General features: G+C 38.8%; 2 pseudogenes; both read left to right on the forward strand.

Moving 5' to 3' along the window:
- The first annotated feature begins 809 nt into the window (after window positions 1-809).
- Window positions 810-2,950, forward strand: LOC146905740 (uncharacterized; annotated as a pseudogene).
- Window positions 2,951-3,711: 761 nt separating this feature from the next.
- Window positions 3,712-4,434, forward strand: LOC146905741 (secreted RxLR effector protein 161-like; annotated as a pseudogene).
- Window positions 4,435-15,108: the final 10,674 nt, after the last annotated feature.

A 15,108-nucleotide genomic window follows, 5' to 3' on the forward strand; every position in this document is an offset into this window, starting at 1 on the left:
AAATCTATTGCTCTACCATCTAAAGGGAAGTCATCAAAAGCTCTTAAAGTTATTGAATCTGAAGAAGAGTCACCTGATGGAGACTCTGATGAAGATCCTACTGAGAAGATGGCTATGCTTTCCAACAAGCTTGAGTATCTGGCAAGGAAGAACAGGAAGTTTCTGAGTAAGAGATGTGGCTACAAGAGCTCCAAGAAAGAATATCAGAATGGATGCTTCGACTGTAAGAAGCCTGGACATTCCATTGCTGATTGCCCTGATCTTCAGAAGGAGAAATCAAAGGAGAAGTCAAAGAAATGAAGTTTCAACACAAGGAAATTCAGAAAGCAGATTAAGAAGAGTTTAATGACAACATGGGAAGATTTGGATAGTGTGAATCTGGGTCTGAAAAGGAAGAAGTTGTAGATGAAACAAATGTAGCTATGGGGTTAGTGGCTACTGTGACTTCAAAAGCAGAACCTGATTCAGACTCTGAAGATGAAAATGAGATATATTCTAAAATTCCCAAAGAAGAACTTGTTGAGTCTCTTAAAGAACTCCTTACACACTTTGAACTTAGAACCAATGAGTTGAAAGATTTAAAAGAAAAATATGTTGATTTAATGAAACAACAAGCAACTCTATTGGATCTAAAAGCTTGTGAAGAAGGACTTAGAGGCTTTGACTTCATTTGTAAAACTTATGAAGAGAAGCTTAAGTTCCTGTGTCAAAAGCTACAAGAAAAGTGTAATGGAAAGTCTTTAAGCAAACATGAAATTGCTCTTGAAGATTTCATTATATCTGGTATTGACAGAAGCAAAGTTACTTCAATGATTTACAACATTTATAGAAACAATGGTAAATGAATTGGATTTTCAGGAGGGAAACATAATGAAATCAGTCTCAAAGCATGTTGTGAATGCATCAAGGAAGGATTGAAAACCTTCTTTGTACCTGAAGGTGCTAAGTTTGAAACTGTGACTCAATCAGATTCTGAAGCTTCCAGCTTTAAGGCTAAGATTACTTCAAAGCCAAAGAACTCTAAGCCAAAGGCAATGATAAACTCTGATTCTAAGATTTCTAAGATCAAGATTCTGAAGAGATCAGAACCCGTTCCTCAGAGTCTGTTGAAACCTGAATCTGAGGTTCTGAAGTCTAAGTTTCAGAAGAACAAAACAGTTGTTGCTCCTGGAGAGCCAAAACCAAAGGTTGTTAAACCTAAGGTAATGGTTAATCAGAGGCTACCAAACTTACAGCACAAGGTACAAGAAGTGAAGAGTAAAACTTCTAGTACTAACCTGAAAGGACCCATAAAACAATGGGTACCTAAATCTGAAACTGTCAACACTGCAAATATGTCTAAGAGCAAAGGAAAAGCAAAAATCATGGTACCTATACAGCGGTTGCTCAAGGCATATGACAGGAGAGAAGTCTATGTTCCTCACCCTCACAATGAAAGAAGGAGGAAATGTGAAGTTTGGAGGCAACCAGTCTGGCAAGATCATTGGTACAGGAACTATTGGTAACTCCTCTATCTCAATTAATAATGTGTGGTTGGTAGATGGTCTTGAACATAACCTTTTGAGTATCAGTCAGTTTTGTGACAATGGTTATGATGTGATGTTTGAAAAGACCAACTGCACTGTAATCAACAAAGAAAATAAATCCATAGTATTCAAGGGAAAGAGGATGGAGAATGTCTATAAAATTAACTTCTCTAAACTGGTTGACCAGAAGGTAATTTGTCTTCTGTCAGTGAATTATAAGGAATGGATGCGGCATAGAAGGTTAGGACATGCTAACTGGAGATTAATCTCTAAGCTTAGTAAGTTACAACTTGTCAAAGGCCTACCAGACAATAACTATTATTCAGATGCACTTTGTGGTGCATGCCAGAAGGGAAAGATTGTGAAATTATCTTTTAAAACAAAAGACATTGTCTCAACCTCCAGACCCTTAGAATTACTTCATATTGATTTATTTGGACCAGTTAGCAATGCATCCTTATATGGAAGTAAATATGGATTAGTTATTGTTGATGATTACAGCAGATGGACTTGGGTAAAATTCCTGAAAAGTAAGGATAATGCTTATGATGTATTTAGCAACTTCTGCACTCAAATACAGTCTGAAAAAGAAATGAAAATTTTAAAAGTAAGAAGTGATCATGGTGGAGAGTTTGAAGATGAGCCATTTGAAAATTTTTGTGAAAAACTTGGAATTGTCCATGAATTCTCTTCTCCTAGAACTCCACAACAAAATGGGGTTGTAGAGAGGAAGAATAGAACTTTATAAGAAATGGCCAGAACAATGATTCATGAAAACAATTTGGCTAAACATTTCTGGGCAGAAGCAGTGAATACAACATGTTATGTCCAAAATAGAATCTAGATCAGACATATCTTGGAGAAAATAGCATATGAACTCTTTAAGGGAAGAAGACCCAATATCTCTTACTTTCTTCAATTTGGTTGTACCGGTTACATTCAAAATAATAAGTTCTACCTAAAGAAATTTGATGTCAAGGCCTAAAGAGGAATCTTTCTAGGTTACTCTGAAAGGTCAAAGGCATACAAAGTGTATAATTCAGGAACATTATGTGTTGAAGAATCAATGCACGTTAAATTTGATGACAAAGAGCCTGGAAGTAAAACTTCAGAGCAAGATGAAAGTTTTGCAGAGATACAGGTTTCTGATGATACTCCAGAACCTGATCAGATAGCTGAACCTAACTCAGAAGCACAAGATGAAATTGCTTTTGATGAAGCTCAAGAAGGCTCTCAATAAGCTACTCAATCCAAGAACACATTCAAGTACAAGTCTTCACATCCTGAGGATCAAATCATTGGAAACAAAGAGAGTCCTAAAAGAACAAGATCATACTTCAGACAAAAAGAGTCTATGATAGAACTGTTATCAGTGATTGAACCTGCTACAGTTGATGAAGCACTCTCAGATTATGGATGGATAGTAGCTATGCAGGAAGAGCTTAATCAGTTTCAAAGAAATGATGTGTGGGATCTGGTACCCAAACCTCAGCATAAGAACATTATTGGAACAAAATGGGTATTCAGAAACAAGTTGAATAAACAAGGTGAAGTAGTCAGAAACAAAGCAAGACTTGTTGCACAAGGTGACAGTCAACAAGAGGGAATTGATTATACTGAAACATTTTCTCCAGTTGCAAGATTGGAAGCAATCAGGTTACTTCTATCCTATGCAGTAAATCATGGCATAATATTATATCTAATGGATGTCAAGAGTGCATTTCTTAATAGATTCATTGAAGAAGAAGTGTTTGTCAAGCAACCACCTGGTTTTTAGGATCTTAAGCATCCTGACCATGTTTATAAACTTAAGAAATCAATATATGGCTTGAAACAAGCTCCCAGAGCTTGGTATGATAGACTAAGTAATTTCTTGATAAAAAATGATTTTAAAAGAGGTCAGGTTGACACAACACTCTTCAAAACGACTCTTGAGAAAGATATTCTTGTTGTGCAGATATATGTTGATGATATAATATTTGGTTCTACTAATGCATCTCTTTGCAAGGAATTTTCGAACTTAATGCAGGATGAACATGAAATGAGCATGATGGGAGAATTGAAGTTCTTCCTTGGAATTCAAATCAATCAAAGCAAAGATGGAGTATATGTTCATCAAACAAAGTATATTAAAGAGCTCCTGAAGAAGTTCAAGCTGGAAGATTGCAAAGTGATGAACACTCCAATGCATCCAACCTGCAGTTTAAGCAAAGAAGATACTGGATCAAAAGTAGACCAGAAGTTGTATAGTGGTATGATTGGTTATTTGTTATACCTCATTGCATCTAGGCCAGATATTTTATTCAGTGTATGCTTGTGTGCAAGATTCCAATCAGATCCTAGAGAATCTCATTTAACTGTTGTTAAGAGAAACTTCAGGTATTTGAAAGGAACAACTAATCTTGGACTCCTTTATAGGAAATCCATAGATTATCAATTGGTTGAATTTTGTGATGCTGACTATGTTGGTGATAGGATTGAAAGAAAGTCAACCAGTGGCAACTGCCAGTTTCTGGGTGATAATCTGATATCCTGGGCAAGCAAAAGACAAGCAACTATTGCTATGTCTACAGCAGAAGCAGAATACATCTCAGCTGCAAGTTGTTGTACAAAACTACTTTGGATGAAACATCAGTTGGAAGACTATCAGATTAATGCTAACAGTATTCCCATTTATTGTGATAATACTGCTGCTATTTGTTTGTCAAAGAATCCAATTCTACATTCAAGAGCCAAGCATATTGAAATTAAACACCACTTTATTAGAGGCTATGTTCAAAAAGGAATTTAAGATATACAATTCATTGATACTGAGCATCAATGGGCAGATATATTTACTAAGCCCTTAACTTTGGAAAGATTTGATTTTTTAACGAAAAATTTGAACATGCACTTTGTGTCTGATTAGAATTTGCTTGCTCCTGAATAGGAATTTAGGTCCTGAAGTCTGTCCTGAAGTTATCGTCCAACAGAAGCTCTTTATTGAGGTTCTGAGGAAAATGTGCTTCTGAAGATGACATCAGCATCTGAAGTCCAGAAGCTGGGTTTTGTGCTCCTGAATAGCAGAGTTAGTGGAAACGCTGGAAGTTAATTTTTAGTAACACCTGTCCCACTAACTTGGCAGTTACTCTGAGAACTTCTGACGTGGCTTATGTGTACTGGTGTATAACATAAGAGGGCAATGATGATTTTAGCTTTGAATATACTATCACGCGCCCCCTATGTCATTAATGTTGTATTTGTTTGTCCCCTTTTCTGAATTGCAATCGTTATACTAAAAACACTTAGACAATTCACACACTACTCACTTCACTACCTACACTTTCTTCTTTTAACCGTTCTCTGCGAAGTAAAACGCATTCTCCTCAATCAGACCTAGAAACCTAAAAAAGTTATCTTCAACATCAATGGCAAGTTCAAGTTCAGTTCCAAAAACATCTTCAAGCATGCAAGAAGCACCAGCTTATGAGATTAAATGAAGGACTATGTCCTTAGAAGAATGGGAACTGAGGATTCAAACGGAGAATCCAGTAGACTTCGCTTCTCTGGCATATGATGGGTGCGACATCAGAAGCTACTACGAATCTCAAGGGTTGATGGATTATTTCAATATGTTGAATGGACCAACATACAAGACTTTGATAAGGTACTTCTGGGTGAGAGCTTCTGTGTATGACAGAAATGCTGCTAAGTTGGAAGAAACGGAGAAAGTGCTGATTGACCCCACTTTGAAAGGGGAGACTAGAGAAGAAATGGGTTTGGAACCATTCAGATGCACAGAGATAAGATCCAACGTCATGAAAATCCCTGTATTCATCTCAGAAGAGGCTATAGCATTTGTTCTTAGAAGAGATGCATCTAGAAAATACGCAGGGGAGATATCTAATCCCACGACCAGTCCATGGAATGAGATTGTAAACCAATCCATGTTCAATACCAAGAAGAAAGGTGCATATGCTGATTTGAGCATGGAGAAGAAGATGCTTCTGAAGATTCAGAATGAGAACCTGCTACCAAAACGTGGTGGTAGTGATCAACCATCTTTGGGGCACAGGATGTTCCTTCACTTCTTCATCAGGAAGGACAAAGTTAATGTGCCCAAATATATCTTCAATCACATGATAAAGGAGCTTAGGGAAAGCCAGTAGAGCAAGAGGTGTTGGGTTCCCTATGGAAGGCTCATCTCAGAGATCCTTCATCAAGGAGGGATTCTGAAAGCTCTCAGCAGTGTCAACATCTTCACAGATGAGCAGCTTGACACTGAAACTGGAAAGGTCATTAATGGGAATACACTCAAGCATATGAAGTTGATTGAGACCTTCACAAAGCTCAACACTGACTTGAGTGAATCAAATGCTCAGTCAAACCTGATGGAAGACTTTCCTCCCATTTGCAAGAAGGACCCTCTTGAAGTCCAGATGAACTTTATCAAAGACCATTTTGCAACATCTGGTAAAGTCATCAGACTTGAAGATGTTCTTGAGGAGGTTTATGGTGGTGTTTTGCTTGTAGCTAGAAGCAAGAAGTCCAAGAGGAAAGCAATCGCCAAAGATGAATACTTGGAAGCTGAGCAACATTCCAAGTAGGCTAAGAAAGAAGAAGCTCGTCATAAGCTGAAGACTGGTGGTTTTGGTTTACCATCCATTCAGGAGGAAGTTGAGGACCTGAATGATGATGTGGTGTTGAATAAGAGAACCAGGAGTGGGAAAGCTGCTGCTTCTTCACAAACAACCTCTGAACAACCACCAATCCTAGAGAAGAAAAGGAAGGCTGCCATCAGAAAGCTGAAGGAATCTGCTTATGTTGTTGAAGATGACGAGCAAACAACAGCTACTACTGACCTAGTTACTAGGGAAGTAAGGAAGAAGAAGATGGAAGATGCAGCTGTACTTGCAAAGATCAGAGAACTTGCAAAGGGTATTGACGTTCCTGCATCAAGCATTGCAAGGGAAGATGTTGGTGATGTGGCACAACAAGTGATCCAAGCTACTGAAGAGGTACAACATTTGGTGTCTTCAGAAGCTGGGAATATGCTTATGGATGTGAGTGAAGAGGCTGCAGAGGAAGTCCAAGAGGATAATGTTGATGCATTAGAAGCTGCTGGTCCAGAAGCTTCAACAGGTAACTCTGATTACACACACTCTAAAAATGTAATAGTAGTAGAATCAGACTCAACCTCATCCACATCCTCCCAATCCACCTCCTCATCATCTTCTTCTGATTTAGATGATGTACCCATAGGTCTAGTTTACCCAACCACTAAAAAGGGCTTTTCATCATCAACCAAACTCCATAAAAAGCCAGCAACTCACATTCCCTTTTAGCCTATGATTCCTAGTGTTGATGAAAGGATAGGTGAAATGTCAGAAATGCGCAACAAAGTTTGTGAAAGACTACCTCCCAACGATCCTTTCCAACCACAAATAATTAAACCCCTCAATATGGTTCCTGCTGATGTGAATGTTGGATCATCATCATCTCAATCCCCCTCAACCAATCAAACCCAAGAAACCTCTATATTAGATAACTTGCTCAGTCACTACTATGGTGAACTTCCAGGTGTTGAGCAAAACTTAGAAAGAGCCTCTGAAGTAGCTTCTATGGAAGTTACTTTAGAAAGCCCCCAACACCAAGCACCTAACCAACAGATGACCTCAACAACTAGTGATAGGGGTTTGGCAAGTGCACCAAATACTATCGAAGTAGTAAAAATATCGATCCCACGAGGACTGTTTTAACTTCAATAATTCAATCGCGTTATAAGAATAGGATGTGTAAAAGTTTATTTTGATTTGCCACTAGGCGGTAGATTTGGTTTGATTTTAATTAAATCAAGTAACAGAAAATAAAGATTTGGTTAAGAAAATATGGGAGAGATGAGATCAGATCCGTCGAATCCTCTAAGTTCCCCTAATTGGTCTACTGCACCTATTTGTTATGAACCCTCTTCTAGTTTACGATGATTAACAAATTAGCCCTAATCAATCCCTTGAGTTAGGACCCTCTTCTTAAACTACAGCCCCTAATTCCTTAGGTGGTCTAATAATTCTTGAAGGTTTTACCGAACGTTAACCTATTATCACTAACAAACGATTATCTATTCCTAGACTAACCCTGTTTATTAGAACAATTCAATTAGGTCTAAGTCGAAAGCCATGGTCAGTGGTCATTCATTCTCACGAAATCAAGTTATATGTGATCAAGATATAAAAAGCATTAAGAACAATTGAATTGAATAAACTAGAATTGAATTCATAAACAGAATAGAGTTTCACAGCAACATGTGTCAATTAGGGTTACAAAGATTCATCTCGGATCTAATCTCTAAGAGATTTAGCTACTCATAATCGAGTTTACAAATAGCATAATCAATGAAATAATTAAAACATACATGAATTGGTAAAAGGATGAAGAAATCGCCCTTCTAGCCGTCTCCGATGTCTCAAAATCGTACTTTGCTCTCCAAAATCGTAACTCCTCTTCTTCTGGCTGAGTGCAGTATTTATAGAAGTCATGGGCCTGACCCGTCAAAATCGCGCCGCGCCATGTATATAGGCGTGCCGCAATTTCCCTCAAACAGGGAGGATGTAATTTTGCTTCAAAAATCGCAGCACGGCTTGAAATTGGCGTGGCGCGATTTCCTTCGAACAGACTTCAATATTTAAGCTTTTTGCACTCCAGAACAGTATAAATTGCATGAGAACTCTATCAAAATGTCACAATAAGTCCTAAAAATTACGTAATGACAGCATGTCATCACAACCCCAAACTTAAACCATTCCTTGTCCTCAAGGAATTTGCTTGCAACAGTGACAAACGACAGTAAAATAACAGTTACCTGACAAAACGATAGTACCCAAAAGTTCATTCTCCTTCTAGCTAAAGATGAGCTAGTTTGACTTGTTCGCATCCACCAGTTCACAACTCCACGCATCAATATGAAATAGGGTTCTACCAGTCGACATGCAGGTCTACATATTACCATACGCTTGAAAAGTTTCTAAACATCAATCAAAGTCAATATCATTATACACTTTTGAGGTCTTTAGGGTTATAACGGGGCTTAGGTGAAAGGTGGGATATATTTGGATAAGTAGGCTACACAAAATTTGAGTTAGGCATTCCTACGGAAGTTAAAGCACAAAATTCAATCCTTCAATCATTCACCTTGTGGAAATACAATTAATGCAAAGGTACTAGAGAACATTTTTAACATTTAGGGACAATCGAGTTTGAAGTTACTCGGATTTTCAATGTTTTGTCCCTTTTTCATCATTCAATTTCTCTTTTTTTTTTTTTTTGATACACCATTTTTGTGTATATTTTGCATGACAATTTCATAATTCTTTTCATTTTTGTTCTATTATTCTCTAGTACCCCCACCCCAAATTTAGTTGGTTGCAAATTCCAATAGCAACCCCAAACTTAATCTTTAGCAACATTCTACAATGCCTTAACTCAGAAAATATATTAAGGGACAAGTCCTAAAAGTCTCTAGGCTTGTAATGTAGTTTGTCACCGAACAAAAAGTTCTAATCCTACCGGCTCACAATTGGTTAATAAAGGATAAATTTAACAAATTAAAACAGGGTAGGCTTCAAAAAGGCTCACAGGACCAAGCACTTTTGCCTCAGTGTGTAATTGACAAAGACCAATTAATAATAGAGAAACAATGCAAGTTCTAGAAATGTAGTTGCATGGAAAACTAATCTAAATATAAGTAAATTGAAAAACAAAATTTGGCAATGAACCTTATGGCTGAGATTTCTGGGAGTATGTGACTACCTAGCAACACCGTACACTTCGCCTTTGAATCAAGTCACCCCTCCTTTAGAACTTTTGGAATACCGTTTCATCAAACAACTGTTACTAAACTGGAATAGGTCACATGAAACAAAACAAATTCATTAATAATAAACAAGTGCAGGAGCAATTACAATAGGGAAATAAGTTCAATGGACTTCGACACTAAAAAGAAAAGAAAATACATCGAAAACAAAGTAAATCTAGTGGGTTGCCTCCCACTCAGCGCTTTTTTATCGTCACTAGCTTGACTGCTACGGATCCTCAGAGGTCCTTCAGAATGAGTGCCACCCTTCCTTTTGGTAGGTCGCCACCTAGGTATGGTTTAACTCTTTGTCCATTTACTTTGAAACTTCGATCTCCTTCAGGTGTCACTAGTTCAACAGCTCCATATGGTGACACACTTTTGACCAAGAATGGTCCAGACCATTTTGACTTGAGCTTCCCATGAAACAGCTTCAACCTGGAATTATACAACAAAACTAGTTGTCCACAGTTAATATCCCTAGACACTAAGTTTTTGTCATGATACCTTTTTGTCCTGGCTTTATAGATGAGCGCAATTTCATACGCTCTAAGCCTCATCTCCTCAAGTTCATTAAGTTTCAAAAGTCTTTTCTTACCAGCGGCTATTTGATCAAAATTTAAGGCCTTAATGGCCCAATAAGCTTTATGTTCTAGCTCGACTGGAAGATGACATGCCTTCCCATAGACTAACTGATAGGGTGAGAACCCAAGATGGGTCTTAAAGGCTGTCCTATATGCCCACAGTGCGTCATCTAATTTCCTAGACCAATCTTTCCTATTTGACGCAACTGTCTTCTCCAGAATCTGTTTCAGCTGTCGGTTTGAAACCTCTGCTTGACCACTAGTTTGTGGGTGATAGGGAGTTGCAACTTTGTGCTTAATGTTATACTTTTTGAGCACATTTTCAAGAAAATTATTGCAAAAATGCTTGCCCCCATCACTGATCAATACTCTAGGGGTTCCAAACCTAGTGAAAATATTCTTTTGAAGGAAGTTGACAACCGTTTTGGCATCATTAGCAACACATGGTATCGCTTCAACCCACTTTGTGACATAATCAACACAGACTAGAATATGGAGATAAGAGTAAGAGGAAGGGAATGGTCCCATAAAATCAATACCCCAACAATCAAATGGTTCAACTTCAATGATTCCTTTTAGGGGCATTTCATTCCTCTTTGATATGTTACCTGTCCTTTGGCATCTGTCACATCTTGTGACAAAGTCGTGGCAATCTTTGAAAAGGGTGGGCCACCAGAATCCACTTTGCAAAATTTTTGCAGCTGTTCTTTCTCCACTGTGGTGGCCTCCATAAGCTGAGCTATGGCAGTGCCACATGATATTATGTGCTTCCTCACCTGCAACACAACGTCTAATCAAACCGTCAGTACCTACCTTAAACAGATACGGGTCATCCCACAAGTAGTGGTTTGCATCTTTGAAGAACTTTTTCCTCTGAGGGTAGGTCAGATCATCAGGAACTATGTTGCCGGCCTTAAAGTTTGCCATGTCAGCAAACCAAGGTCTTTCTCCAATAGCAAATAGCTGTTCATCGGGGAACTCGGCCTTGATGGCCTTCTCCTTCTTTGTCACCTCATCATTCTCCAGCCTTGAGAGGTGGTCAGCTACCACGTTCTCGACTCCCTTCTTGTCACGAATTTCAAGATCAAATTCTTGCAATAATAGGATCCATCTCAACAGTCGAGGCTTTGAATCCCCTTTAGTTAAGAGATATTTGAGAGCTGCATGATCTGTAAAAACAATGACTTTGGAGCCTATTAGATAAGAACGAAATTTTTCCAATGCAAAGATTACCGCAAGCAATTCCTTTTCAGTTGTGGAATAGTTAACTTGATTTTCATTTAAAACCTTGCTTGCATAGTAAATTGCATGAAAAAATTTGTTCTTGCGTTGGCCTAGGACTGCACCAACAGCATAATCACTTGCACACATAAGTTCAAAAGGTAAATCCCAATCGGGTGCAATGATTATTGGTGCAGTCACCAACTTGTTTTTAATCAAAGAAAAAGCATTTAGACATTCAGAATCAAAATTAAACTCGTTTTCTTTGACCAAGAGGTTACAGAGGGGTTTGGAAATTTTAGAAAAGTCTTTTATGAACCGCCGATAGAAACCGGCATGCCCCAAGAAACTCCTCACTCCTTTAACGTTGACGGGTGGAGGAAGTTTCTCTATAACCTCTATCTTGGCTTGGTCCACCTCAATGCCTTTAGCACTTATTTTATGCCCCAAAACTATACCTTCAGTTACCATAAAATGACATTTTTCCCAATTCAAAACAAGGTTAGTTTCGGTGCATCTTTTAAGTACAGCATTAAAATGGAACAAGCATTGATCAAAAGACTTACCAAAAACAGAAAAGTCGTCCATAAATACCTCAATGTTCTTCTCTATCATATCAGAGAAGATGGAAAGCATGCACCTTTGAAAGGTTGTCGGCGCATTACACAGCCCAAAGGGCATCCTTCGATAAGCAAACACTCCAAATGGACAAGTGAAGGCAGTCTTTTCTTGATCCTCCGGAGCCACTGCAATTTGATTATACCCCGAATACCCATCCAAGAAGCAATAAAAGGCTTGGCCAGCCAATCTCTCAATCATTTGATCCATGAATGGTAATGGAAAGTGGTCCTTTCTTGTTGCGGTATTCAACCTCCGGTAGTCTATACACATTCTCCAACCAATGACGGTGCGGGTAGGTATCAATTCATTTTTTTCATTTGCTATCACCGTCATTCCTCCTTTCTTGGGTACCACATGAACTGGACTTACCCATGAGCTATCTGAGATAGGGTAGATCATACCTGCATCTAGTAACTTCAGCACCTCTTTCTTCACCACTTCCTTCATTGTTGGGTTAAGTCTCCTTTGAGGTTGAACTACCGGTTTGTATTCAGCCTCCATGTGTATTTTATGCATGCAATAAGCTGGACTAATACCCTTCAAATCAGAAATGTTCCACCCCAAAGCTCCTTGATTGTCCCTTAACACCCTCATTAATTTTTCTTCTTCCAAAGGTGTCAAGGTATTGCTGATGATTACTGGTTTAGAGGCATCCTTAGTGAGAAAAACATATTTCAAGTGAGAAGGGAGTTATTTTAATTCTGGATTTTTCTTTCCTTCTCCACTCAAAATAGGAGCATCCATAGAGTGCTTACCCATTAATTCTTCTATTTTTACCGGACCCAACTCTTGCTTGCTTGCTGCTAGATGCTTCACACAATCACTTACTTCAAGATCTTCATCATCTTCACCTTTTGCTATAGAATTCACAATTTCACGTTCAAGAGGGTGTGTTGGTTGATGTTCACAAGAGTCATCTTTAACTATTTCTTCAACAATGTCAATCCGGTAACACTTGGGATTTTCATCTTTGTGCTTCATGGCCTCAAATATATTAAACACTACTTGCTCCTTATGGAATCTCAACATTAGCTCTCCTTTCTCAATGTCAATCAAAGCACGGCCAGTTGCAAGGAAAGGTCTTCTTAGAATGAGTGGCATGTCTTCATCTTCAGCCATATCTAGGACCACAAAATCTGCTGGGAACACCAAGTCATTAACCTTGACTAGTACATCTTCAAGTATACCGAAAGGATAAGAGATTGACCGATCAGCTAAAGTAATGGTCATTCTTGTTGGTTTTGGTTCCCCACACTTAAGCTTCTTCATCATTGAAAGAGGCATCAGATTGATACTTGCTCCCAAGTCACATAAAGCTCTTCCAATGTCTACCGGTCCAATTGAACAAGGGATAGTAAATGCACCAGGATCCTTCAGCTTAGGTGGCAGCTTCTTTTGAAGAATAGCACTACAATTTTCAGAAAGTGCAATGTTCTCATCATCCTTAGGCTTCCTTCGTTTAGTCAACAAGTCTTTCATGAACTTAGCATATAACGGCATTTGATCAAGAGCTTCGCCGAAAGGAATATTCACCTGAAGTTGTGAGAAAATTAGTTGCATGAACTTCTTGAATTGACCTTCATCCTTTTCTTTCTTCTTTGAAAGGTGATGGTATGGAAGCTTCACATATGATGGAATAACCTGTGGTTTGTCTCCATCCTTCAATATTTGACTCTTCGTCTTCCTCAAGATTGAATCTTCATCAATTAACTTCTCACTTTTTTCTCCCTCAATTTTTTTCTTCCCTTCGTTTTCAACTACTCCATGATCATTTTCTTTTTCAACTACATCCTCATCATTTTTTTCAACTACATCATTCTCCTCCACCTCAACTACTTCATCAACCTTCTTTGGATCTTTTGGAACTAAAGGTGTCAAAACCTTTTTGCTCCTCAATTCAATAGCATTACAAGACTCATTCTTAGGGTTGTCTTTAGTGTTACCTGAGAATCCGCCTTTGTTTTGTTCAGCCAATTGCTTAGCTAATTGCCCCAGTTGAGTTTCAAGCATCTTCCTAGAAGCTTCATTGTTCTTTCTTTCAGCTTCTTGACTCTTCTTCATCTCTTCAAAGTTGCCTTGAGTCATCTTCATGAAGTTCATCATAGTTTCCTCAAGAGCTGATGGCTTCCTTTGTTGTTGTTGAGGAGGAGTGAGCATCTGAGAGTTCAAAGCATTGTTATTCGAGTAACTTAGATTTGGATGCTTATTGATGCCTGAATTGTAGTATTGATTCTGCCTTTGATAACCTCCCATGAAGTTAGCTTCTTCACTTGATCCTTCTGGAACACATTCACCGTTGGGATGTTCTTCACCACATAAGTCACACTTGATTGCAGCTACTTGTTGTTGCTTATGAGCCAAAGTGAAGCCTTGAAACTCCTTAGTTAGAGCTTCGATTTGTTTGTTCATAGCTGCTTGGTTAGCAAGGATAGCAGTTTGCTCACTTACCCCAAACACTCCTCTTTCTTTCTTCTTAGCTTGATCACGATACTCATTGCCAGCCATGTTTTCAATTAGAGCTTGAACTTCATGATCAGTTTTGCTCTTGAGACTACCTCCCGCGGAAGCATCTAAGAACATTCTAGTGTTTGGTGTTACCCCCTCAGTGAAGATTTGGAGGTATTGTTTCTCGGTGAACTCATGATTAGGGCACCTCTTAAGAAGCAAATTGAATCGCTCCCAAGCATCATACAATGATTCACCTTCTCCTTACTTGAAGTTAGAGATCTCCATCTTCTTTTCCCAATATTTAGACATAGGGAAATATTTCTCCAAGAACTTCAGCTCTAACTCTTCCCATGTTTGGACAGTCCCGTTTGGTATTGTTAGCAACCAATCTTTTGCTCTTCCCGTCAAGGTGAAAGGAAACAGCCTTAGCTTCTTTTGTGCTTCAGTCACGGTGGCTGGTTGCACACAAAACTCGCAGGTTTCAGCAAAGCGGCTCAAGTGTTCATGAGGACTCATAGCTTCAGTCCCATCGAATTGCTTGTCCCTCAAACCGTTGAGGACAGTTGTCTTGATGTCGAAAGCTACGGGGTTAGCTGGTTGAAAAGTGTGGGTCAGTTGACCGCGATGAGTGGCTAACCCGTAGTCTCCTAGCTTAGGTCTCGGTGGTACAACTCCTTCCATAGTTGCAGATTTAGGAGAAGAGATCGTTTCAGATTCAGTTGAGAGTGGCTCCGGTATTTGTTCTCGAACACCCGGTGGAACGGATTGAGCTAAACTTTGCGATCGGACAGCTTTCCTAAGTGCTCTAGCAGTTCTTTCAATTTTCGGATCGTACTCTAAGTCGTCTGAGCTCTGTTTACCTCGCATAAACAGCAAAATA

This window comes from Medicago sativa, chromosome 7 (genome assembly GCF_051527215.1).
Source record: "Medicago sativa cultivar Bolivia chromosome 7, Bolivia_mono, whole genome shotgun sequence".
Classification (NCBI taxonomy): domain Eukaryota; kingdom Viridiplantae; phylum Streptophyta; class Magnoliopsida; order Fabales; family Fabaceae; genus Medicago; species Medicago sativa.